At 42.5% G+C, this 27,098-nt stretch overlaps 1 protein-coding gene and 1 long non-coding RNA gene across 5 annotated transcripts in view; one reads left to right on the forward strand and one right to left on the reverse strand.

The window, feature by feature from the left end:
* The window catches only part of ATRNL1 (attractin like 1), an 853,221-nt gene that overhangs the window by 809,674 nt on the left and 16,449 nt on the right, over positions 1-27,098 (forward strand). The gene's annotated exons all lie outside the window — the stretch shown is intronic.
* Positions 397-6,658, reverse strand: LOC134759184 (uncharacterized). Its single transcript, XR_010135124.1, has 3 exons — positions 6,476-6,658; positions 1,879-2,129; positions 397-463 (listed from the first exon to the last, which is right to left on the reverse strand). It is a non-coding gene; the product is annotated as an uncharacterized lncRNA (long non-coding RNA).

The raw sequence follows: 27,098 nt of genomic DNA on the forward strand, positions 1-27,098 counted from the left end.
AAATACTCAAAACAGAAATGCTCAACACAACATGATTTATAAAAGTAGAAAATTGACAGCTTAGATGAACGGTAAAAAAAAAATCCATGAATTATCACAAAGCTCTGTGCTGTATCATAATAATGCAAAGAATATTTAAGGATGTCACAAAATGTCAACCACAATTAATTCTCCTGAAATCTTGGAAGAATGTCATCACTCTTTATATGGTAGAAATGGTGGGTGACAAGGGGCTTCCTCCACACAAGGCAGGGAGGGAGCATGGGGCTGAGGACCAGACCTGGCTGCCACCACTTACTAACCGTGTGTCCATGGCAAAGTTGCTAGACTGCCCAGAGCTCCCAATTCCCCACAGTGTCCCTTACACCTACCTCAGCAGACCAATTGTGAGATAGTGTGTATGAAAACGTTGATGTGGTAAAGAAGCTAGGGCAGCTGCTGCTGGTAGCATAGAATGCAGGCACTGAAGAGAAAAAACTATTAGTGGGATGGATAACAGGCTGCAAAAGTACTTTATGAACTAAATTGCAGTATGTGTCTAAAGTAATATTTTAACTGATTACAAATTTTCATTCTTTTTCACATACAGAAAATTCATATCCCCAGCTGCCCTCAGTATCTTAAACATTCCAATTGCCTAATTATGCAGATGTCCTCCACCAACACAGTCCTGAGTCCTTTGATCATCCCCATCCACACCAGCCCCCAAAGGTGGCTCCAAAAATCACCCAGACCCCTGCAGGGTAGCGCTATGTCAAAGGACTAGCTCTAGGGCCAGAAGACCTGATTCAAAGCCCAGTTTTGTCACATGCCAGTTGCAAACCCCAAGCCAAAGTGCTTAACTACTGTAAAGCCACAGTTTCCTCAACTATAAAATGGGGATAGCAGCTTCTACCTCATAGGGATGGTGAGCTTTTATTTGGATTATTTCATTTAATCATCTGTGCAATACCTGGCACAGAGGAAACAGTACATGGTAGGTTTTATTACTACTACTGCCTCTAACTCATAGATGGCTTTCAGCTTCCAGTTACACAATGCTGTTCCTCCCAGCACTGCTCACATGTTCTAATTAAGGACAATAGAAGCAGCCTCCAGAGTGTAGGACAATGTCAGCCTGTGCAGAAAGCATAGATGGAGTCACAATGCGTGGCCCACAGCCTTTGGGGCTATCCAGACTGCTCATGGATGCCCCCAAACTGTGACTGGGGGCATCTCAACCTACCCTGATGTAGGTTTTGGGAATAGGTACAAATTGGGAACGTGGTTAGCATTTGTAACAATTCATGAAGATATTAGGAGGGGTGGGTGATATGACCTAGCCCTGTGTCCCCACCCAAATTTCATCTTGAATTGTAACACAAATTCTAATCCCCATGTTTTGCGGGAGGGACCTCATGGGAGGTGATTAGATCATGGGGTAGTTCCCCCATGCTGTTCTCATGATAGTAAGTGAGTTCTCAGGAGATCTGATGGTTTTATAAGGGGTTTTCCCTGCTTCACTTGGCACTTCTCTCTCCTGCCACCATGTGAAGAACGTGTTTGCTTCCCCTTCCACCATGATTGTAAGTTTCTTGAAGCCTCCCCAGCCATGTAGAACTGTGAGTCAATTAAACCTCTTTTCTTTGTAATTTACCCAATCTCAGATATTTCTTCATAGTGGTGTGAAAATGACCTAATACAGGTGGTATATCAGGGAAGACAGAAGTCACTGGGGAAGGATAGGATAGAGAGGAAGAAATCTGGTGTTGTCTATTACACCTGTGGAAATGATGGGATTCTGAGGTCATGTTGACCAAAGAGCAGGGATTTGGGGGTATGGAATAGGCCACCAAATGAGTCAAGGCAGATGGAGATTGGTTTATGCCACATACGTACCCAGCTTGAGTGGTCCTGCCCTGAGCAGTGAGCAAGTGACCAGCAAGGACTTCCAGGTGCCTGGTGTATTTCTGCTGGTGAGGCAGTCCCAGACCTTTCCTTCCTGTCACTTCATTGCCTTTCAGCTTATCTGGACACCTACTTGGTACTTCCCCATGCTGAAGGCTACGTCATAGTCATCACTGTTTCTTACGATTGACTGGTGGAGACCTTTCCATTTCATAAGTATGTTTCTTTTCCCGATTGTTCAACTGTTAAGAAGTGAGATAAGGGAAATGAGTATGGGCTTTGCAGTCAGAAGAGGATTCACACTTCTACTGTGCCCCTTCCTAGTTCTGTGTCCTTGGCAAAGTTGTTTAATTTCTCTAAGCCTCCATTTCTAAACTATTTGTAACAAAAATATAAAAATATGACATCGCACCCCACTGTTGTAAAAATTTATTGAGAAAGAGAAGTATTTGGAAAAAAACTAGAATACAGTATATGGTTAGTAAGTGATACTGTTTTTCTCTTTGGACAAAAAAAATTTAAGAGAATTACTGAAATATTATTCTTGTGGCATTACGAATATCTAGTCAAATATGTTTGTAAATGTCTTGATGATCAAAAATATTTGACAGTTATGGCTGGGAGCGGTGGCTCACACCTGTAATCCCAGCACTTTGGGAGGCCGAGGCAGGTGGATCACGAAGTCAGGAGATGAAGATCATCCTGGCAAACACTGTGAAAGCCCGTCTCTACTAAAAATACAAAAAAATTAGCCAGGCGTGGTGGCGGGCGCCTGTAGTCCCAGCTGCTTGGGAGGCTGAGGCAGGAGAATGGCATGAACCTGGGGGGCGGAGCTTGCAGTGAGCGGAGATCGCGCCAGTGCACTCCAGCCTAGGCAACAGAGCGAGACTCCATCTCAAAAAAAAAAAAAAAAAAAAAATTTTTTTTGATAGTTACAATGAAGCCAAGTGCTAAGGATATAATGATTAAATAAGACAAAGTTCTTGTCAGTTGGAACTTTGATTCTAGGTGGGAAAGACATCAGATAATTAACATACATAGGTATATATAAATATATGTATTGGTATATATATAGATAAGATGCATAAACTAATGTATGTATAGAAAAATAATATATCCATATGTGCTTAGCTGTGCACTTTTAAATGAATGTCTTGCCTTTTGATTGATTATCTTAGCTGGTGATAAGGACATGTGAATGAAATCCCAGACTCCAAAGTATCAGGTTCTAAAGAGATTAGAGTGAGGAGGTAGATTTTGAGCTAAGAAGGATCATGCGTTAATGTCTAAGAATATGCATGCTATAAATTGTGACACCTCTGAAAGTGAAGTCAGCTGGCTTTCCTAGGCCAGCAAATTGCTGGTGACCCTAGAGAATTGTATAAGGCCACAATTTAATTGCACAGGCTTTAAGAGATCTGCACTCTTTTATCCCATTAATTCAACCTGCAACTTTGTTCTCTGGTCCCTTTTGAATATTCAGTTCTCATTGATTTCAATGGGAGTTACAGACTCAGAGAAAGGGAAGAATTGGGCCAGTGATCTGTTCAAAGCAAAGCATCATTTAAAGTATGGTTTTAAAGTATTTGCAGGCACATAGGTGAGTCAGCTCCTTCTCACGAATTTGTCTAGAATGCTTTCCAGTTTAAATGGACCATCTTAAAGGGCAGTCACCTTCCCTAAAATTGCAGCATCATACTCATGCACCACATATTGGATTGTGACTGCTGGGAGGCAATGACTTCATGTTTTGGTCTCAACTTTACTGCGGAATTGCTTCAGATTTAAGCTATAGCGTAATCGTAATTACCAGCCCAAAGTAACATTATAAATTCCTACAATGCCTGTTGGGCTCTGTCTGCTGTTCCACACATCAAGTCAAGTCAATATAGCCTTGCCCTCAGAGACCTTTTGTTTGAAATAGTCTCGGTCTATTGGTCATGCACCAACACAGAGGCAAAGAAGCAAAATGGCTGTAAATACAACGCTTAAAGCAAGTGAACTTGCACAGACAGGGAACATGGTGCTATGATTTCAGCTCTCCCTCGCCTCATGGACTATATAGGTTATAGCACTTGGCTGCACAGTAAATTTCTGTAAAGCAGATCCTATTTTTGTACTCATTTCCATTGTGTAATCCCACGTGCATTCGAATTCATGAAAGTCTTATTTGAATATTTCTTTAGGAGAGAGATCCCGACAGTGTAGACTGCCAGACATCCAACTCCCCAACTACTCTGTGTCTGTCCAGACGTCTCAGTGCTGATACAAGCTGCAGCCTTGGGAGCTCAGGGCCTTCTGTTTACTGGGAGCTCTTTCTCTGACCAAGAGAACGTTATTTGTATCCCACTTTGAGATACCCTGAATCCGTGCTTCCAACACCTCCCTGTTCCTTCTGTCTGGGTATTTATATTGCTTAGGAGGACCAGGCTCAGGATTGGCCCCCTGTCAGGAACTGCCTCTAGGCGTGGTACAAAAAATTAAGTTCCCAGTTTTCACTTTTGCAATACAAGTGAAGAGAGCTGCTATATACAGCCTTACAGGTCGTACAGTCCAAATCAGAAATGTGGCGACACTGCCAATGCTGAACCTTGTCAGCACTTTGAGATGGCGTCTAACTCTGACTGCCACTTTAGTGGCTGTGCTACCTTGGGCACTCTCTGGATCCTGACTTTCTTCCTCTCTAAAACGGGGCCGGCTGGGTGCGGTGGCTCACGCCTGTAATCCCAGCACTTTGGGAGGCTGAGGTGGATCACGAGGTCAGGAGATCGAGACCAACCTGGCTAACACAGTGAAACCCCGTCTCTGTGTTGTAAAAACACGAAAAATTAGCCGGGCATGGCGGCGGGTGCCTGTAGTTCCAGCTACTCGGGAGGCTGAGGCAGGAGAATGGCGTGAACCCAGGAGGCAGAACTTGCAGTGAGCCGAGATCGCACCACTGCACTCCAGCCTGGGCAACAGAGCAAGACTCTGTCTCAAAAAAAAAAAAAAAGAAAAACAAAAACGGGGCCATGATATTCACCTTTTAGAGTGATCATGTGGACTACATTAGACAAAGTGAGCAAAACGTCTGCTCACTATGTAGTTGTTTTTGGTTTTTTGTTTGTGTTGTTTTCAACGAGAGAGGTTATTTAAATGGATAACATCCTTACCATGGAGTAAAAGCTCATATGTGATTAATATTTTGAAGGAAAAATTCTTGTTTACTTTTCTCAGATATTTAAGATATTCATGCTAACCACATTTTGTTCATAATAATGCTCCAAGTAAAATTTTTTGCCGGGCTTGATTCTTACGACAGTATTTCAGGTCAGCTCAGCACTCCCTCACCTGGTATTTTCCATGTAAACAAGTAACAAAATAAATAGGGGCAACAAAAGTCACTGCTATTGTAATTATTAACAAGTATTCTTTGGTTGATTGGCTTTTCTTATGTAAAATTCTATTTCTAATAATTGTTAAAATAGTAAATAAGAGGTCCCAGAAATAAGATTTATATCATGTTTAAACTCCATTTCAAAATGTTTATTGCCTTGCTGCAAAATTAAAAAAATCTCAGATTTGTGTGATATGTGTCCTAGCTTACAGCAATCTATTTTTTAGTGTCTTTTTTTTTTTTTTTTTTAGACGAAGTCTTGCTCTGTAGCCCAGGCTGGAGTGCAGTCACACGATCTCAGCTCACCGCAACCTCCGCCTCCCGGGTTCGAGAGGTTCTCTTGCCTCAGCCCCCCGAGTAACTGGGATTACAAGCGTGCACCACTGTAGCTGGCTAATTTTTTTGTATTTGTAGTAGAGATGGGGTTTCACCATGTTGGCTAGGCTGGTCTTGAACTCCTGACCTCAGGTAATCCGCCCACCTTGGCCTCGCAAAGTCCTAGGATTACAGGCATGAGCCACCGCGCCCGGCCTTTTTAGCGTCTTTTCTTTGCCTTGTAAGTAGTTGTACAGATCTAGAAGTAGTGCTAGCTACATTCCTTGTGGAATATAAGGTTAAGAAATTCCCAGGAAAAGTTTAAATAATTTCAAGGCAATTATTTCAGTAACTTTAAAGAAATAATTAGAATTTTTAGAATTCACCAGTAAGTGTTTATATAGTAGAGATGTAGTGGGGTTAGGGATTTGGGAATGGCAAAAGAGGATAAAACACACAGCCAGAACCTCTTCAGTGGTAACTGCTAAAACAGCAATAAACAACAAAACCACCAGTGGTTGAATTGTGTAGTATGGGCTTTAGGTGCTAAAGAAGTTCAGAAGGAGAGAAATTTTAGTGTAGTCTTTGATAATCAGAGAAGTTTGCTGGTGAAGCTGGGTCTTGATCTAGGTCTGAAGGGATGAACAGAATTTGGATAGGCAGAGGTAATAAATGTTCCTTAGTGTTTAATACCGCTGATCTGCAGTGGGAATCTGCAAATTCTTTCACATTATAAGGATGTAAAATATTTCCAAATAACTAGCAAACCTAAGAACTTGACTGTGAATGCCTAAGATGATTCAGCAATAAAACTTCTAGGCATAAATAAAACCCATCTCAAAGCCCTGACTCAGCAATAAAACTTTGCAGACATAACCCCATAGGAAGAAGAAATACCACCACTGAGGTCCACAGTTCCAGTTGGGAACCAGCATTGCCCTGAGTTTGTGCATCAGATCTTCAAAAGATAAGGGGTCAACAGATTGTGATTATGCAAAAGAGGTGTTCCAATTCTACTGATTGTGATTATGCAAAAGAGGTGTTCCAATTCTACTGATTGTGATTATGCAAAAGAGGTGTTCCAATTCTACTTGGGCACACAAGTAAATAAGTTAACAAGAGAACCTGAAAGTTAGCTAAATTGGAAAGCTGGCTGAAATGCTAAATAAAACATACTCAGTAAGAAACGGCGTGTTCACTCAGCCCGGAGGAAGTGCAGCAGAATGGAGAATGTTTTCTAATACAGCTCTACTCATTATAATCTCAGTTCAGAGCTCCTCAGTGATAGGTACAGAAGGCATATTGGAAACTTCCCACATGTCTAATTATTTCCTACTAAGTCTATCATCAAAAAGTGCAAACATTTAAAAATCACAGTGAATGTTGACTGGTTTTCTTCAGATAAAATGATGATGAAGGTATTAACATTCTGTGCTATAGATGCCATACTGAATGTGTATATATAATTAATATTATGTATACATATATGTATACATATGTACATATGCATACACATATATATATAGTCTTAGTCCATGGGCTGTTACAACAAAAACATCATTGGGTGGCTTAAACAGCAAACATTTATTTCTCACAATTCTGGAGGCTGAGGCTTCGAAGATCAAGGTGCTAGAAGATTTGGTGGCTGGTGAGGGCCTTCTTGCTGATTCATGGATACTGTCTTCTCACTGTGTTCTCAGGTGGTGGAAAGAAGTGAGAAAGCTCTCTAGAATCTCTTTTATAAGGGCACAAATCCTATTCACGAGGGCTCCACCCTCATGACCTAATCACCGCCAAAAGGCACCACCTACTAATATCACATTGTGGGCTAAGATTTCAACATGTGGATTTGGGGGAGACATATTCACTCAGTAACCCTATAAATTGAAATTTATAGTTGTTTTAAGAGTCTGCTCACCTGCCTGTGTCCCCCAGTATCCTCTTCTCATTGCAGTCCAGTCTCATCCTTCCTAACAACTCAAAATCTAGACTCATGGACAGCATTCTTGTCACATTATTCCCCACTGCTCCATGCCCATGTTATGTTAGACTCGTGGTTTTGTAAACAAACACATTTTGAACTCTCTTTATTTTCACCTTCACGGATATCCAGCAGGTCACTCTAAACTCTGCCTTACCAGTTTATTCTGATCTTATCAGGCACGTGAAGTTGTGGTAAAATGTGTTCTGTCCTCACCTCTGTCATCGTTGCTGCTACTCATGGAACTCGGACCAGGAAAGCCAGAGCTAGTACAAACACCTCCAAAGAAGTAGCAAATGACTGGTTGTGGGCAAGAGGGAGTAACATGAAGACTGTAATTCTGAGACACTCACCCATTCCCTGCCAGGGAATAATATAATTGTTTACCTGTGTTATAGACACCCAGAATCTAAGAGAGGCACAAGAACCCATCTAGCCAGATCTGGCATGAGACTCATTTGCTAAAGGTCCCCAGGGGGAATTTGTATAAGGAGAAGAGGAGCCCAAACGTGCATGGAATATATTTAAGCTGTCCCTTGAAATGACCTTGCCTGGTTAACCAAAATCTGGATTCATTTTTACTGTGTCTTTTGCAACAATCACCTTCACAGCGTTAGATGGAACCATTAATGAAAGCAGGAGCTCTTCTAGTCAGTACACATAAAAAGAAGTCGTTTAAACCCAGTATTACATAGATATTAACACTAAAATTGCAAAAAACAGTTTTTAAGAGAATGAAGAAGTTAAGAAGTATCAAAATATCAGCACTTATTTCTATAACTAATGTATATATAGAAGATATTTAAATGGAAATTATCTGTGAACTAAAATGAGAAGTTAGAAATAGTACAATAACAGAAATGGTTATTGAAATCATCTGAAATTTCCTTCTCTTCTACAGTATCAAATAATGATATGACAGTCTAAGTTGCTCACAGAATAAGATAGCATTAAGAAGATTTTAGAAGACATTTTTGGAGTTTCACGAAAGGAGGTCCCTGAAGAATAGAAGATGGTTTAGATAATGCTATTATTTAATCAAAAATGTCAAATACCAGCAATCACACCACCTGCTTTTGAAAGTAAAGGAAGCTAGGAACTAAAAGGGGTGGTTTAAAAAGAGACAGAGGAAGAATAAATGACAAAAAGAGAAAAAATAATTATAGATAGTCTAAAGGATATGGATATAGGTTGTATTTAAGCAGTATTTTTTGTCTCAGAAGTTTATATGTGAACTAAAATGTATTAAAGGATAAAAAAGCAATATGTACAACTTTTTATATGTCAGTCATGCCTCAATAAAGCAGTTTTCTTAAAAAGATAAAGAAGAAAACTCTAGGAATTAGCACCTTTTTTAAAGGCTGAGAAAAGAGAGTCCAGTTACAATAACTGTTAAGGTTCTTAAATTCATTTACACCTCTTACCCCCATATTTCTGGTTTTCACTGTATTATAGTTTGATAATACAGCCCAAATTTACCTTTTAGCTGTAGCTCTTCTTCTTTGTTAGGGCTTGATTCTTAAGGAGATTGCTCAGGTGTTGAGAACAAGTAGTAGAGACACCTAAGTATACCCAGTATTAATCCCAGAAGAAATACCATGTTAGTCACTTTCACTTCATGCAGTAGCTAATCTTTTTTTAAAATTGTGTCAGCGTAAAGTGTTGGTGAACCCACTCATTTTCACATGGGATTATCCCAATTTACATAACCTTTTTGTAACACCACATTTTCAAGTGTTCGAAAATAAAAACAGATTAACTTAATATTGTGACTAATCGAGAGTTAACCAAAAATAATTGTATTTCAAACCTATGACTGAAAATGTTTCTTAAACATTAGTCGGCTTCCCTGCCTTAGGGATTGTTGACTCACCTCCAGTTGTAGGGTGAAGGATAGCTCAGCCATTGAGACTGCTGCCAGCCTCGTTACCCAGGGCTGTAGGTCAAGGAGGTGCCAGACCAGGGCCTGAAACTACTCTGAACCCTGCCCCCACGTTCACTGGTTTTCAGCACTAAGAGTTGCTTGAAGTGAAGAAATTCTCTAGATGCGTATGGACAGTTTGACATTGTCTGAGTATGGGAAAATATTTTTATTTTAATACTTGTCTTTTAGGAAAACTATCATTTGTCAACAGGGATCTGTATGTTTTAATAAAGAAAGCAGAGAAGGGTGGTTTGCATGTAGTCACTTAGCTAAAAGTTCATGTCATTTAAATTTTCTGGTCGTGAGTAACCCAGAAAAATTCAATATACTTAAGATAAAATAATAAAATCCTTTCATATATATAAATAAGCAACCAGGATAGTTTTCATTCTATCTATCTATCTAGCTATTTATTTATTATGTTTTAATTTCTTTTTTTAGAGACAGGTTTTTGCTCTGTCACCCAGGATAGAGTAGTGTGGTGCAGTCATAAGCTCACTGCAGCCTCAAACTCTGGGCTCAAGTGATCCTCTCACCTTGGCCTCCCAAAGTGTTGGGATTACAGGCATGAATCACTGTACTCAGCCTGGGAAGTGTGGGATAGTTTTCATTTTCAAAAGTCAGTTAAGATTATCTTTAGCAGAAATACTCCATCAGTGCTGACTTTTCCAATCTGACATACGTAGTAGCGTAAGAACATGTTTTAAATTTTAAAAACTAATAAGAAAATAAGTAAGGCAAGTTCTTCATATAACAACAATGTATAGAGGAAAGAACAATAGGTTAAGAGGAGAAGAAATAAATTTATTTCTATAGAAACAAAGACCCAGTGGGATCAAAAGAATTTAGAATTTTTAACACAAGGAAAATACCCGTGCATGGTGAGGTAGTAGATGGCTTATTCTCTTCCTATTCCTAAGGTATCAGTGTTACTTTAGCCCACAGTAAAGGGGGAATATGAATAATTTCCATGAATCAACATAATGTATGAATCTCAAAAAGATTTTTAATTTTTAAGATTATTCTGTGGTCCCTTACAGTATTTTCTTGTCCAAGCCTTAGCTGAAGGATTGCAGTGGTTCTAATGATAGTAAAGTGGCTCTAATGAGGTGGTCTCCTGATTTAAATTATTGTATCAACATCTTCATGTAACCCAGTAACAAAATATATGTACATACACATATATACACAAAACATATATGTATATATGTATGTAGTAGATCAAAAATTAGAATTCTATTTTTCTTAAATTTTACTTTAAGTTCTGGGACACAGGTATAGAATGTACAGGTTTATTATATAGATATACCTGTGCCATGGTGGTTTGCTGCACCTATTGACCCATCTCTAAGTTCCCTCCCTTCACGCCCAACCCCTCACAACAGGCCCTGGTATGTGTTGTTCCCCACTTTGTGTCCATGTGTTCTCACTGTTCAACTCCCACTTATGGGTGGGAACATGTGGCGTTTGGTTTTCTGTTCCTGTGTTAGTTTGCTGAGGATGATGGCTTCCACCTCCATCCATGTCCCTGCAAAGGACATGATCTCGTTTTTATGGCTGTGTAGTATTCCATGGTGTATATTTACCACATTTTCTTTATCCAGTCTGTCATTAATAGGCATTTGGGTTGGTTCCATGACTTTGCTGTTGTAAATAGTGCCACAATAAACATACATGTGCATGTGTCTTTATAGTAGAATGATATATATTACTTTGGGTATATACCCAGTAATGGGATTGTTGGGTCAAATGGCATATCTGGTTCTAGATCCTTGAGGAATCGCCTACTGTCTTCCACAATGGTTGAACTAATGTACATTCCCACCAACAGTGTAAAAGCGTTCCTCTTTCTCCACAGCCTCACCAGCATCTATTGTTTCTTGACTTTTTAACAATCACCATTCTGACTGGCGTGAGGTGGTATCTCATTGTGGTTTTGATTTGCATTTCTTTAATGATCAGTGATGTTGAGCTTTTTTCACATATTTGTTGGCTGTACAAATGTCTTCTTTTGAGAAGTGTTTGTTCATACACTTTGCCACTTTTTTATGGGGTTTTTTTTTCTTGTAAATTTGCTTAAGTTCCTTGTAAAATCTGGATATTAGACCTTTGTCAGATGGGTAGATTGCAAAACATTTCTCCCATTCTGTAGGTTGACTGTTCACCCTGATGATAGTTTCTTTTGCCGTGCAGAAGCTCTTTAGTTTAATAAGATCCCATTTGTCAATTTTGGCTTTTGTTACAATTGCTTTTGACATTTCTGTCACGAAGTTTTTTCCCATGCCTATGTCCTGAATGTTATTGCCTAGGTTTTCTAGGGTTTTTTTATGGATTGGGGTTTTACATTTAAGTTTTTAATCATTCTTGAATTAATTTTTGTATAAGGTGTAAGGAAGGGGTCCTGTTTCAGTTTTCTGCATATGGCTAACCAGTTTTTCCAGCACCATTTATTGAATAGGAGAGTGTTTCCCCATTGCCTGTTTTTGTCAGGTTTGTTGCAGATCAGATGGTTGTAGATGTGTGGCGTTATTTCTGAGGTCTCTGTTCTGTTCTATTGGTCTATATGTCTATTTTGGTACCAGTACCATGCTGTTTTGATTACTGTAGCCTTGTAAGATAGTTTGAAGTCAGGTAGTCTGATGCCTCCAGCGTTGTTCTTTTTGCTTAGGATTGTCTTGGCTCTACAGGGTCTTCTTTGATTCCATGTGAAATCTAAAGTAGTTTTTTCTAATTCTGTGAAAATGTCAATGGTAGTTTGATGGGAATAGCGTTGGATCTATAAATTACTTTGGGCAGTATGGCCATTTTCACGATATTGATTCTTCCTATCCATGAACATGGAATGTTTTTCCATTTGTTTATGTCCTCTCTTATTTCCTTGAGCAGTGGTTTGTAGTTCTCCTTGAAGAGATCCTTCACATCCCTTGTTAGCTGTATTCCTAGGTATTTGATTCTCTTTGTAGCAATTGTGAATGGGAGTACATTCATGATTTGGCCCCCTGCTTGTCTGTTGTTGGTGTAAAGGAATGCTTGTGATTTTTGCACATTTATTTTGTATGCTGAGACTTTGCTGAAGTTGCTTATCAGTTTAAGATGTTTTGGGGCTGAGATGATGGGGCTTTCTAAATATAAAATCATGTCCTCTGCAAACAGAGACAATTTTACTTTCTCTCTTCCTATTTGAATACCCTTTATTTCTTTCTCTTGCCTGATTGCCCTGGCCAGAACTTCCAATACTATGTTGCATAAGAATGGTGAGAGAGGGCAAAATATAAAGACCAATGACACTATGAAGAAACTGAATCAACTAGTGTGCAAAATAACCAGATAGCATCAGGATGACAGGATCAGGTTCACACATAACAATACTAACCTTAAATGTAAATGGGCTAAATGCCCCAATTAAAAGACACAGACTGGCAAATTGGATAAAGAGTCAAGAACCATCAGCGTGCTGTATTCAGGAGACCCATCTCATGTGCAAAGACACACATAGGCTCAAAATAAAGTCATGCAGGAAAATTTACCAAGCACGTGGAAAGAAAGAAAAAAAAAAAGCAGGGGTTGCAATCCTAGTATCTGACGAAACAGACTTTAAACCAACAATGATCAAAAAAGACAAAGAAGGGCATTACATAACAGTAGAGGGAACAATTCAACAAGAAGAGCTAACTATTCTAAGTATACACGCACCCAATACAGGAGCAGCCAGATTCATAAAACAAGCTCTCAGAAACCTATAAAGAGACTTAGACTCCCACACAATAATAGTAGGAGATTTTAACACACTTTCAATATTAGACAGATCAATGAGATAGAAAATTAGCAAGGATATTCAGGACCTGAATTCAGCTCTGGATCAAGTGGACCTAATAGACATCTACAGAACTCTCCACCCCAAATCAACAGAATATACATTCTTCTCAGTGCCACATGGCACTTATTCTAAAATTGACCACATAATCAGAAGTAAAACTATCCTCAGAAAATGCAAAAGAACTAAAATCATAACAGTCTCTCAGACCATAGTGCAATCAAATTAGAACTCAGGATTAAGAAACCCACTCAAAACTGCACAACTACATGGAAACTAAACAACCTGCTCCTGAATGACCGCTGGGTAAATAATGAAATTAAGGCAGAAATCAAGAGGTTCTTTGAAACCGATGAGAACAAAGAGACATCATACCAGAATCTCTGAGACACAGCTAAAGTGGTGTTAACAGGGAAATTCATAGCACTAAATGCCCACATCAGAAAGCTAGAAAGACCTCAAATCGACACCCTAATATCACAATTAAAAGAGCTAGAGATGCAAGAGCAAACTAATCCAAAAGCTAGCAAAAGACAAGAAATAACTAAGATCAGAGCAGAATTGAAGGAGATAAAGACACAAACAAAACCCTCCAAAAAATCAATGAATCCAGGTGCTGGTTTTTTGAAAAAATTAACAAAATAGATAGACCATAACTAAACCAATAAACAAGAAAAGAGAGAAGAATCAAATGGACACAATAAAAATGATAAAGGGAATATCACCACTGACCTCACAGACATACAAACTACCATCAGAGAATACTATAAACACCTCTATGCAAATAAACTAGAAAATCTAGAAGAAATGGAGAAATTCCTGGACACATACACCTTCCCAAGACTAAACCAGGAAGAAGTTGAATCCCTGAATAGACCAATAACAAGTTCTGAAATTGAGGCAGTAATTAATAGCCTACCAACCAAAAAAAAAAGTCTAGGACCAGAAGGATTCACAGCCAAATTCTACCAGAGGTACAAAGAGGGTTTCAGAAGATACCATTCCTTCTGAAACTATTCCAAACAATTGAAAAGGAGGGACTCTTCCCTAACTCATTTTATGAAGCCAGCATCATCCTGATACCAAAGTCAGGCAGAGACACAACAAAAAAAGAAAAATTTAGGCCAATATCACTGATGAACATTGATGCAAAAATCCTTAATAAAATACTGGCACACCAAATCCAGCAGCACATCAAAAAAGGTATCCACCACGATCAAGTCAGCTTCATCCCTGGGATGCAAGCTGGTTCAACATACACAAATCAATAAATATAATCCATCACATAAACAGAACTAAAGACAAAAACCACATGATTATCTCAATAGATGCAGAAAAGGCCTTTGATAAAATTCAACATCCCTTCATGTTAAAAGCTCTCAGGTATTGATGGAACATATCTCAAAATCATGAGAGCTATTTATGACAAATCCACAGCCAATATCATATTGAATGGGCAAAACCTGGAAGCATTCCCTTTGAAAACTGGTAGAATTCTATTTCATTCAAAAATGATTAATAATGTTTGAACATTTGCTAAGAATACTGTGATTACTGTTGCTTTCAGTAACTTCCTTTGTATTTTCTTCATAATACCAAAAGATTAAATTTAAAAAAACCATTAGAAGAGAACATGGGAGAATCTTGCTATGATCTAAGAGTAGGGAAGTCCTTTCCAAACACCATATAAACATTAAGATGATCTTTAGCTTCAACTATATATAAAAGCAAAAGTTTGAAGCTTAATAAATAAGCATGAAATGACAACTAGCAAATAAAAGAAATATTTGCAATACAGTATATTGCTGTTAAATGCTTCTTTATCCAAACCTTTTCACAGAGATACAAACTTGTAAATGTGTTTGACAATATTTTATTGACTTGTCAAGAGAATCAGTAGACAGTGTAGGTGTTGGGAGTCATTTTAGTGCTGTTTTCCTGCTATTTGTTAAAAAACCTAAATTTTCATGTTATGATTTAGCATAATCTCTGAGCTCAAACTGTGCTCTCAAAACCTTAGGGACAAGAAGTAGTATGGTTCAGGAAGAACCAAAGTAATTTCAAAGCCAAACTAGTCAGTACTTGAAAAAGTCTAATTTTCTGTGGTGGTTTCCAATGGAGAAAATGAAAATAATCCCTCTTCAGAATTTGGCTCTATGGACTGTTTGGGAGACCGAATTGTTCTTTTCCCATTTGTTAAACCAGGAAATTTCTAAGGCTCCTTCCAGCTCTCCAATTCTCTAGTGCTATGAATATCCTCATTATTATCATTACATCTCATTTTGCTTAAAGAATGCTAAATCAGTAGTCTCGTATCTTACATCTATCTTTGTGAGAAAGAGTAAAGAAAACTGAATTTGGTTTCTTTATGATTAATGCATTTGTCAAATTTGTTCCAAGTAGCAAATTAATTTATTGTGTTTTTTCATGAATGCAAATTAAAGCTGTGCAAACTATTGTGGTAAAACTTAGCAGTCCTTTTTTATCACTTAAAGCTAACTGATTTAATGTTAATGAAAGGAACTATATTCAAACACAGATTTTAATAACTTGGGTGGGAAGAAAATCTTAGACTTCATAAGCTTTTCCTTACATAAAATTCATGTAATTTGAACAAAAAGTCATTAAAATGTAATTGTCTATAGTGAAGCTTGTATTAATTACCTTGTATGAAAATCTGAAAAGTTCCTGAATAAATGTCTGTTTCTATGCATTCCCTGAAGAGAAGAATTGTCTATTGATTAGTTAATTATCTCAAACCAAGGGTCCCAGGTTCAGTTTTTGGTGATCACTTTCTTATCTTCTTCCTGTTTGAATATTCTGATCAAAACCAGAAGTAAAACAGATTTTTTTTAAAATTGAGAAGTATTTTGCTTCTGTTCATATTGATAATACAAAGAGTACCAGTATACATATGATAAAATATTTTTCAACTTCTTGGTTCATAGGACTTAATCAGTGTTTCATGTATCTGTTTGTGTTTGTGGGTGTGAAAAGCACCTTTATTACTGGGAATAAGATTTTAAGAATGATTTTAGAAACATGTCCTTTAAACTTGATTCTCTCATACTTTTAAGATTATTTAAATTCACTTCAATGTGATTGTCCAAAACAAAGTTATTTTCAAACTCACTGAATCCTTATGTTCTCCTTTAGTGTTCACTATTCACAAAGCCCATTTTGAATACTGATCCTGAAAAACATGAGAGAATCAAAATCTGTGTTTTCTTTTGATTTTTGCATCATAATTGCATTTTTACTCATTTCAACAAGGGGAAATTTCAACTTTTTATATTGACTAAATAAACAAAGTGTAGGGGCTAATTTATGTTTTTAAAAAGGAAAAATTTATAGAAGCTATGTTTGATTGCACTTATTTCTTACTGGTATTTAGGAATTTGTGTAATAATAAACACTTCTCATTTTTAACATCAAAATTTGCAAGGTTCACCAAATTCTGAAGGTAATGCCTGATTGGAGTTAATGTTCACTTAATTCTGGGTCTAATCATTTCAGTTGAAAAAGAGAAAACTAAAGCATAAATCCTTTGACTCATTCTATCTTATATTTATGTCATATTAAAAGTCATAAAAATGGACAAAACAATAAAATTTAAACTGAAACATATCCAAAATGTTTTGTTATGCCCAGACCATTAGTTCCCCAAAGAAGACCACCAGAGTCCAGAGTCAAAGCCAAGCGGCAAGGATCTTTACTACAAGTTCGAACCTGGTCCCTCCATTCCACAGCATACAAGAGGGCCCTGAACAATGCGAGTGTTTGCTTTTTATAGCCTGAGAGTTACAGGGGAACAAAGGAATTCTTTTGGTTCCCGCTTTTTCAGTAAAACTTTGAACGGCTGTCCCCTTATCGGAGACTTTCCTGGTGGTGTTTGTACTGGGCTCAGGAAGTTTGAGAGATATATGGCGATATGTGGTGAGATGGGAAGATGGGATGTGTTTGTACTGGGCTCAGGAAGTTTGAGAGATATATGGCGATATGTGGTGAGATGGGAAGATGGGATGTGTTTGTACTGGGCTTGTTTGTTTTGAGCCCGGGGCTGAGGAATGTGCCCGGCTCCTTTCATTCCCCCCTTTTCTTTTCAGGTATTTTTAGAGCCAATCTTGGGTCTTATAAGTCTGATTCTGCTTCAGCGTTTACAGGTTGGTATTGGGCTCTGAGGACCATGAGTTGTACAGTGTCAAACCTTTCTCTAACGAACCGCAAAATTCTGTTAACAACACAAGGTCCTACGGTAAGCAGAAATAGTAGACTCAGTAGGGGTCCAAGGAAGGGGGCTAACAGAGAAAACATAGATGAGTTCCACCATTGGTCTGCAGCTGAAGCAAACTGCCGTGTTCTTACTTCTGTGCTTAACTTGCGTAACTGTTGGACCCGGTCTTCCACGAGCCCTGATTCATTTATGTAGAAACAACAGTCTTCCTTTAGAAACATACACGTTCCCCCTTTTTCAGCAGTGAGTAGGTCTAAGGCCCTCCGGTTCTGCAAGGTTACCTGTGCTAGGGACGTGAGCTGCCGCTGGAGGGAGGCAAGGGACTCAGCTGACTCCTCCATAGCAACGGCAAATTGTTGGTACAGCTTGTTACTTTCTATAAGGGTGTGACCTAGGGCTCCCCCAGCCAGTCCGGCCACCATGAAGGATGCGGTGAGGGAGATTCCTGCAATGAGGGGGAGAAATATGGCTCGTGCAGGTCTCGGTCTAGGGTCTGGGTGAATAACAGCACTAGTCCAGTTACCGGTATACCCTAGGAACTCGCCGGCAGTAAGCAGAGTTAACCGGGGAACTAAGGTGACAGGAAGACACAGTAGGTTGGTAACAGAGGGGCTTGATAGGTTTTTAGATAATGTTCCATTACACCAGAAGAATATGCCTGACGGAGCCCTTAAGGTGATGTTAGGGGGCATTGCAGTGATGTTGCAGAGGCTGGAATTAGTTCCTGAGAAACAGTAGGGAAACTTTTCTTGACTGGGGTTTAGGTATAGTGGCACGTTAGGGATAGGGGCATATGAGAGGTTTCGGTGGTTGTTAGCTTGGGCTGAGGTGGAGGATCCCCATGGCAGGGGGACAGCGGTTAGCGGTGGACGCCCTAGAGTGGCACACAGAAAGCAGCCAGACAGGCTGTGAAGTCCTGTAAGGTTGGCAAGTTCTAATCCTTCTTGCAATAATTTTCACCAGGAAAAAGGACGTAAGTCTTGTGTCAGGCGGTTTTCTTGTCGCTGGATATTTCCATGGACCAGGGGCCGTACCTGCACTAGACTCCGCCACAGATAGAGGTGACTGCTAGGCCATGTGGAGGCGGAGGAGTAGTATACAGCCCCGTGTTGAGGCGTGGTCCAGCGGGAGTTCCAGGGGTCTCTAACTATCCATGTATTTGAAAGGTCTCTATCTCGTCTGCAATGGAAGGGCCATCTGGGATCTATCTGTTCTTTTCCACCCCACCATTGGTATTTATGGATGTTACAATAGTTATAAGGGCAGCCGGCACTTTGGTGCCACCAATAGTGTTTACAATTGTATTCAGTCTGATCATACTCGAAGCATATTATTGGTGCCACTGGTTTGGCTACTGGGAAATCGGTAAAATTTAGTAAAATTGGGCTATTGCACCCTGAGGAGGGGCAATCTGCACTGGCCACTAATTTCCCGGGCTTATGAGGTTGCCCAGGGTGGGTTTGGTTTCATAAAGCCAGAATCTCCAGACAAAGGGATTAGGAGCTGGCTTTATGTTTTCCCCAGCGGCCACTAGGGCGACTAATGTTAGAGTTAGACTACCTAACTGCATGTTTGCAGTGAGCTATGCTGCCAGCGCAGGGTGAGTTTTAAGGGGTTGTTCTTAGCTCTGTCCACAGTCCACGTGTCTGGTGCTTCAGCCGCCGCCGTGATTGGCCCCAGAAGGTCGGAGGTTGGGTCCACTGGCTTGACGTGGGTGTAGTGGATCCACGACACAATGCCTTCTACCTTCAGGGCGGTGGGTGTGGTCAGGAGTACTTGGAGTGGTCCTTTCCACCTGGGCTCTAGGGTCTCTTGTCAGTGTCGCTTAACCAGGACCCAGTCTCCCGGCTGGTACGGATGGGGTGTCGGTGGGGGACTGGTCTCATATAGCTCTTTCAGCTTGGGCCAGATTTCTTGGTGAATTTTCTGTAAGGCTTGTAAGGAAAATAAGAATTCAGAGACATTTTCTGTTTCAGACTTAAGCAGGTCATCTTTTAAGCTAGGAACCAGGGGTGGAGGTCTGCCATACATGATTTTGTAAGGGGTAAGGCCCAGTTTGTAAGGGGTATTACGGGCCCGGAACAGAGCATAGGGGAGAAGGACTACCCAATTAGCACCAGTCTCTATAGTCAATTTAGTTAAGGTCTCTTTTAAGGTCCGATTCATCCTTTCTACCTGTCCTGAACTCTGGGGCCTGTAAGCGCAATGTAGTTTCCAATTTGCCCCAAGGATGGAAGCCAAGTCCTGACTTACCTTAGCGACGAAAGCGGGCCCATTATCTGACCCTATCTGGATGGGGAAGCCATACCTGGGAAGGATATCTTCCAGAATTTTCTTTGCTATGACCTGAGCAGTTTCTCTTTTGGTTGGGAATGCTTCAGTCCACCCTGAAAAAGTATCTACAAAGACAAGTAAGTACCAGTACCCGTACTTTCCTGGCTTTATTTCGGTAAAATCTACTTCCCAGTAGATACCGGGCCTGGTTCCCCTGAGCCTTGTTCCTGCTGCAGCTTGAGATTGGGGGTATGCGTTGTTAAGCTGGCAGACTTTGCAACTTGTCACGATACTGCTGGCCGTCTCAGCTATATGTCTGATTTTGAGCTTGGAGCGTCTGATCAGGTCTATCATCCGCCGGGCCCCCAGGTGGGTGGTTCGGTGGATGTGTTCTAACACCTGTTGTCCTAGTTTTTCTGGTAGGATGGTTTGGTCATTAGTATCAGTCCACCACCCATTCTGGATTTGTTTCAGGGGAAGTTTGTCAATCCACCGGAGATCTTGTTCTGAATATTCAGGGAAATATGGCAAGTCCCGGGGGCCCGGGTCAGGGAGCTGGAGTGCAAGGAGTTGGCTGGGAGCCTTCGCCACATTCCTTGCAGTTTGGTCTGCCAGAAAGTTGCCTTGAGCAGTTGGAGTAGTTAGTTTCTGATGCCCTGGGCAATGTACAATGGCTAACTTTTCTGGTCTCCATAGGGCTGTTAGCAGGGCTAGGATCTCTTGCTTGTTTTTTATCTCTTTTCCTTCAGCCGTCAGTAACCCTCGCTCCCTGTAAATGGCCCCATGTATATGCGCCGTTGCAAAAGCATATCGGCTGTCTGTATATACTGTCAGCTTTTTCCCCGCCCCAAGGTAAGAGCTTGGGTGAGCGCTATCAGTTCGGCCTTCTGGGCCGATGTCCCCGGGGGCAGGGGTTCCGCCCAGATTACCTCAGTCTCTGAAGTTACTGCCGCTCCAGCATACCTCTAGCCTTGATGCATGAAGCTGCTCCCATCAGTGAACCAGACGAGGTCGGCGTCAGGAAGTGGGTGGTCCTGCAGGTCTTCTCGAACTCCGTGCACCTGAGCTAGTATCTTGGTGCAGTCATGGAGTGGGGCATCAGGGTCCGGGTTGGGCAGCAGCGAGGCAGGGTTTAAGGTCGTTGGGGGCAGGAAAATTATCCTGAGAGGATTTAGTAGTAGTCCTTGGTAGTGGGTGAGCCGGGCGTTACTCATCCATCGATTAGGTGGCTGTTTGAGTACACCTTCGATGGCATGTGGAGTAACGACCCGCAATTCTTGCCCCATGACAAGTTTATCAGCATCTTGCACCATCAGAGCCGTGGCCGCAATCATTCGGAGACAAGGGGGCCACCCGGCAGCTACTGGGTCTAACTTCTTTGACAGGTAGGCAACTGGCCTCCGCCAGGGGCCTAAGTTCTGAGTTATTACCGCCTTGGCGACACCCTTATTCTCATCCACGTATAAGTGGAAGGGCTTGGTAACATCAGGTAGTCCTAGTGCAGGTGCGGAGAGTAGGGCGGTTATAATCTGTTGGAAGGCCAACTCGGCTTCGTCTGTCCAATTAAATGGCTGTTGCCCCCGTGTTGCCTGATACAAGGGTTTAGCCAGTTCTGCGAACCCAGGTATCCATAGTCTGCAAAATCCTGCCGACCCCAGGAATTCTCTCACTTGTCGGGTGGATTGTGGCCTGGGGATCTGCAGAACAGTTTGTTTCCGGGCGTCTGTTAGCCAGCGCTGCCCTCCCTTAAGCAGGTACCCTAGATATGTTACCTCTGGCTTACAGATTTGAGCTTTCTTTGCCGAGGCTCAGTAGCCTAGATTCCCCAGAGCTTGTAAGAGACCCTTGGTCCCTTGGATGCAAGCGTCTTGGGTCTCAGCAGCAATTAGGAGGTCATCAACATATTGTAGCAAAATTATTTCAGGGTGTTTATGTCGGTACTCAGCCAGGTCTTCATGGAGGGCCTCATCGAACAGGGTAGGAGAGTTTTTGAATCCCTGCGGCAGCCTGGTCCATGTCAGTTGGCCACTTATGCCCCTATCAGGGTCATTCCACTCGAAGGCGAAGAGCTTTTGGCTCTGAGGGGCTAAAGGCAAACTGAAGAAAGCATCTTTCAAGTCTAAAACAGTGTACCATTGATGTTTAGGGTTTAAGGTACTTAGGAGGGTATACGGGTTAGGTACAGTTGGATGTATATCCACAACCCTCTTGTTGATTTCTCTTAAGTCTTGTACAGGTCTCTATTCTCCACTATTAGCTTTTCATACCGGCAACAATGGAGTATTCCAGGGTGAGTGACATGGGCGAAGGACCCCTTGGTCAAGGAGCCGGCGGATATGAGGGGCAATCCCTTTCTTGGCCTCTAGGGGCATCGGGTATTGGCGTACCTGCACGGGGTCTGTCTCAGGCTTTAGTTCAATAAATAAGGCAGGACGGTGTTTTGCTAGACCTAAGCCCCCCGTCTCTGCCCACGCTTCTGGATATTGCTGGAGCCAGGTTGCTATGTCCTGGTCAGGGGCCGCTTTCTCCTGGTGGAGCCGGTACTCATCTTCTAGGTTTATAGTCAGGACGGACACGGGTCGATTGTGGGAGTTGGTCACTACCGGCCCCTCAGGGAGGAAATGGATCTGTGCTCCCATTTTAGTTAGCAGGTCTCTCCCCAATAGGGGACAGGGGCTCTCAGGGATGACCAGGAAAGAATGGGTTACATTCTTGGCTCCAAGGTTTACTGTTCTTTGTGTTGTCCATGGGTATTTCTTAACTCCTGTGGCCCCTTGTACCCACGAGGATTTGGAGGATAATTTCCCATTAGTTTTAACTAAGACCGAGTGCTGTGCTCCCGTATCGACCAAGAACTGGACTGGGGACCCCTCCACTTGCAAAGTTACCCTAGGTTCGGGGAGGGGGTCCGAACCCCGTCTTCCCTAGTCTTCGTCTTGAGTGACTAGTACGGGTGTAGACCTAGGGGGTCCGGGTCCCTGTCCTCGTGGTTTCTTTTTGGGGCAGTCTCTTACCCAGTGGCCAGCCTCCTTACAATAGGCACATTGGTCTTTGCTCAGATTATCATGCCAGGGGGGGCGCCTAGGTTGGGTGTACTCTGGCTGTAGATGCTCTTTCTGTACCACTGCTGCCAGGACCTTGGTCATTTTTTCAGTGGCCTTAAATTGCTTTTCCTCTGGAGTATCTCTGTTATTGTAAACCCTCTGGGCTATCTGAAGGAGGTCCTGAATCCGCTTTCCCTCCAAGTCTTCTAATTTCTGGAGTTTTCTCTTAATATCTGGGGCTGCCTAATTTACGAAAGACATTACAACAGCTGCCTGACTTCCTGGAGCCTCTGGATCTATGGGGGTGTACTGTCTAAAAGCTTCCATTAATCTTTCTAAGTAGGTAGCTGGGCTCTCTGTCTTCCCCTGCAGAATAAAATATACTTTAGCCAAATTAGTGGGCTTGCGAGCAGCTGCCCGGAGACCTGCCATTAAAGTCTGGCGATAAAGGTGTAGCCGTCCCCTACCTTCTGCTGTATTGTAGTCCCACGCTGGCCTGGTCAGAGGAAAGGTTGCGTTTATGAGGTCGGGGTTGGCAGTCGGTTGACCGTCGTCCCCCGGGACCAGCTTTCTAGCTTCTATCTGTATTCTCTCTCGCTCCTCCGTGGTGAACAAGATTCGGAGGAGCTGCTGACAATCATCCCAAGTGGGCTGGTGGGTGAACATGACACTATCCAGTAAAGCCAGTAAATCTTTGGGGTTGTCTGAAAACCGAGCACTCTGAGTCTTCCAGTTATACAGATCACTGGTGGAGAATGGCCAGTACTGGAGCCTGGGGATTCCTGTGTCATCTGGGGGTCCTATTTCCCGAAGGGGTAAAGCCACCGTGGAGTCAGGCGGCTGAGGGGGGCTAGTCCGCGAAGTGCGCCCTCGCGTCCGCCCCGCCGGCCCTTCAAAGTTACTTTCCCTTTCAGCAGGCCCGTGTGTGCCGGCCGCCTCCCGTCCGCCTGCTCCCTCCCGCAGCTCAGCCAGGGGGACTGGGGCCTGGGGCCCGGAGGGGTTCGGAGGGGGTTCTGTGAACAGTGGGTCCCCGCTGTCAGGTAGAACAGGATGGGGGGGGGCAGTTGGCTGCTTGGATTTTAGTGGTCGAGCAACCAGTGCCTTACAGGGTTCAGAGGCTAATTGGAAAGGGGACAGCCAAGGAGGCGGGTTCTCAACAAGGTCCTGCCATATGAGGATATATGGGATTTGATCTAAGTGGCCCACACGCCCAGGTAGGAAAATCTTGGACTTTACTCTAGTGATGACAGCAAGTCGGAAGGTCCCTTCGGGTGGCCACCCCACATCAAAGGCAGGCCATTCGGAGCGACACAGAGTAATTAGCTTTCCTTTCCTGATTTGTATACCAAGATCATGGCCCCTTGCTCTAACTTCTTTGAAATTACTCGTAAGGAGAGATAGGGGAGTGCTCTGGGTATTACCCATCCTGTAATAATTTGTAGTCTCTTCCTATAAAGGAATGTGGGTTTGAATCCCTGTAAAGGAAATCTGATTTGACTTCTTAATGATATCTAATCGCAGGTGCACTTTGGCAGCCTTGGTCAGAGTTAGCTGCCTAGATCGTAGTCGTGCTGAGGTAGCCCAGATCAGTGACAGCTGCTGCCCGCCAAACCGGGGCAGTTCAGATCGCAAGCGCGCACCGGAAGCCCGGGTCAGAGTTAGCTGCCTGGGTCACGGTCGCGCTGAGGCAGCCCAGATCAGAGGCAGCTGCTGCCTGCCAAACCGGGGCAGTTCAGATCGCAAGTGCGCACCGGAAGCCCGGGTCAGAGTTAGCTGCCTGGGTCGCGGTCACGCTGAGGCAGCCCAGATCAGAGGCAGCTGCTGCCCGCCAAACCGGGGCAGTTCAGATCGCAAGCGTGCACCGGAAGCCGAGGTCAGAGTTAGCTGCCTGGGTCGCGGTCGCACTGAGGCAGCCCAGATCAGAGGCAGCTGCTGCCCGCCAAACCGGGGCAGTTCAGATCGCAAGCGCGCACCGGAAGCCCGGGTCAGAGTTAGCTGCCTGGGTCGCGGTCGCGCTGAGGCAGCCCAGATCAGAGGCAGCTGCTGCCCACCAAACCGGGGCAGTTCAGATCGCAAGCGCGCACCGGAAGCCCGGGTCAGAGTTAGCTGCCTGGGTCGCGGTCGCGCTGAGGCAGCCCAGATCAGAGGCAGCTGCTGCCCGCCAAACCGGGGCAGTTCAGATCGCAAGCGCGCACCGGAAGCCCGGATCAGAGTTAGCTGCCTGGGTCGCGGTCGCGCTGAGGCAGCCCAGATCAGAGGCAGCTGCTGCCCGCCAAACCGGGGCAGTTCAGATCGCAATATAGATCAGATGAGAGCCAGGGGACGTCTCCCACCGGTCTCCGCTGGCCGTCCTATAGCGTGTCCACCAGGACTGTGCCAGCTCCAGTTTCAGACCTCGTGAGTCACAGATTTGGATTCAGAACAGACACAGACAGACAAACGGAGATGAGCCAGCTCACCTATCAGTAGATCGATCCTAGCAGATCCATTGACCAGGGGTCTGGTGGGCTTGGGGAATCCCGGACGAGCCCCCAGATGTTATGCCCAGACCATTAGTTCCCCAAAGAAGACCACCAGAGTCCAGAGTCAAAGCCAAGCGGCAAGGATCTTTACTACAAGTTCGAACCTGGTCCCTCCATTCCACAGCATACAAGAGGGCCCTGAACAATGCGAGTGTTTGCTTTTTATAGCCTGAGAGTTACAGGGGATCAAAGGAATTCTTTTGGTTCCCGCTTTTTCAGTAAAACTTTGAATGGCTGTCCCCTTATCAGAGACTTTCCTGGTGGTGTTTGTACTGGGCTCAGGAAGTTTGAGAGATATATGGCGATATGTGGTGAGATGGGAAGATGGGATGTGTTTGTACTGGGCTCAGGAAGTTTGAGAGATATATGGCAATATGTGGTGAGATGGGAAGATGGGATGTGTTTGTACTGGGCTCAGGAAGTTTGAGAGATATATGGCGATATGTGGTGAGATGGGAAGATGGGATGTGTTTGTACTGGGCTTGTTTGTTTTGAGCCCGGGGCTGAGGAATGTGCCCGGCTCCTTTCAGTTTTTGGCTTATCTACCTACAAACCAGAGACATGCCAGGTATGAAGGAACCCAAGGCTGGAGTAGGTCAGAGGGTCCAATGAGTTTATCCATCCTCCAGACATGGTCACTTTCAGATTGTACTTTAAGAAAAAATAACTTCACGGAGGACCATTATAATTTTTGTGATGAACATGTGTAATATTTTTGCACCCACTTTTTAGTTTTTATCTTGGCTGCCTTAACATCTTCTTTCAAAATGTCAGCAGCGATTAGGCTACATTATGGGATAATTAATATGAACTTTTATCTCAAAGCTAATTTTGACTAATACTAGAACAAAACATATGTCAATATGTTAAAGATGGGAAGTTGAACAGATTGCTTTCCTATATAAAAACGTTTTTTTCTAAGTTCACCTTACTTTTTAAATACTAATCCAATCTAAATGTTTGAGGAAGGTTAAGCAACCTGTGAAAGAAGCACCATTTGAAATTTGATGGTGCAGTTCCTAAAATCTTTCCAAAGAATGTGGTATAGATGCTTACATATTAAAATATTGACCTTCTAGGAAGTTTAGGAAATATTTCCTCTGAACTTGAACTCTGGGGCTGTAGCTATGGTTGATAAGCTACGCCCAATTCACACTTTAATGCCAGTGCTTTGTATTTTAACATTATCTTAATGTGACATTGTATGCCTTGTTTATTTCTTCTAAGCAGGCCTTTTCCCAAATTACTTAAAATTACCAAACAATGTGTTTTTAACCACAGTCATTCTAGAGATTTATTTGGTTTTTTTCCTTCCCCAGAAGTTGCTTCTGTCATGTTTGATTGCACATCTGAATACAGACCATGCTCAGAGTTGAAGTGTAAACCTCTTCCGGGTTGGATCATAAGCCTCGGAACGTGTCATACATCCCATAAACTTCAGAACTAGCCATACACAAGCTTCAGAACTAGTCATACATCCCATGAAGGGCATCATAACTGATACTGATCTGAACAGTTCAGTCCAACAGCCAGGCAATTCAGCCACCTACAATTCAACTATTGGTTTTATTTGAATGAAAATCAAATTTGGGGTATAATTGGCTTAGCTAAAATATTCAACTGGGTCAATTTTGGTCACATGAGTGATTCTGCACAAAGATATAGCCACATTTTATCTCAAGCATCTCACTCAACATTTTTAAAGATAACATTTTTTAAAATCTCGT

Source organism: Gorilla gorilla, chromosome 8 (genome assembly GCF_029281585.2).
Source record: "Gorilla gorilla gorilla isolate KB3781 chromosome 8, NHGRI_mGorGor1-v2.1_pri, whole genome shotgun sequence".
NCBI lineage: Eukaryota > Metazoa > Chordata > Mammalia > Primates > Hominidae > Gorilla > Gorilla gorilla.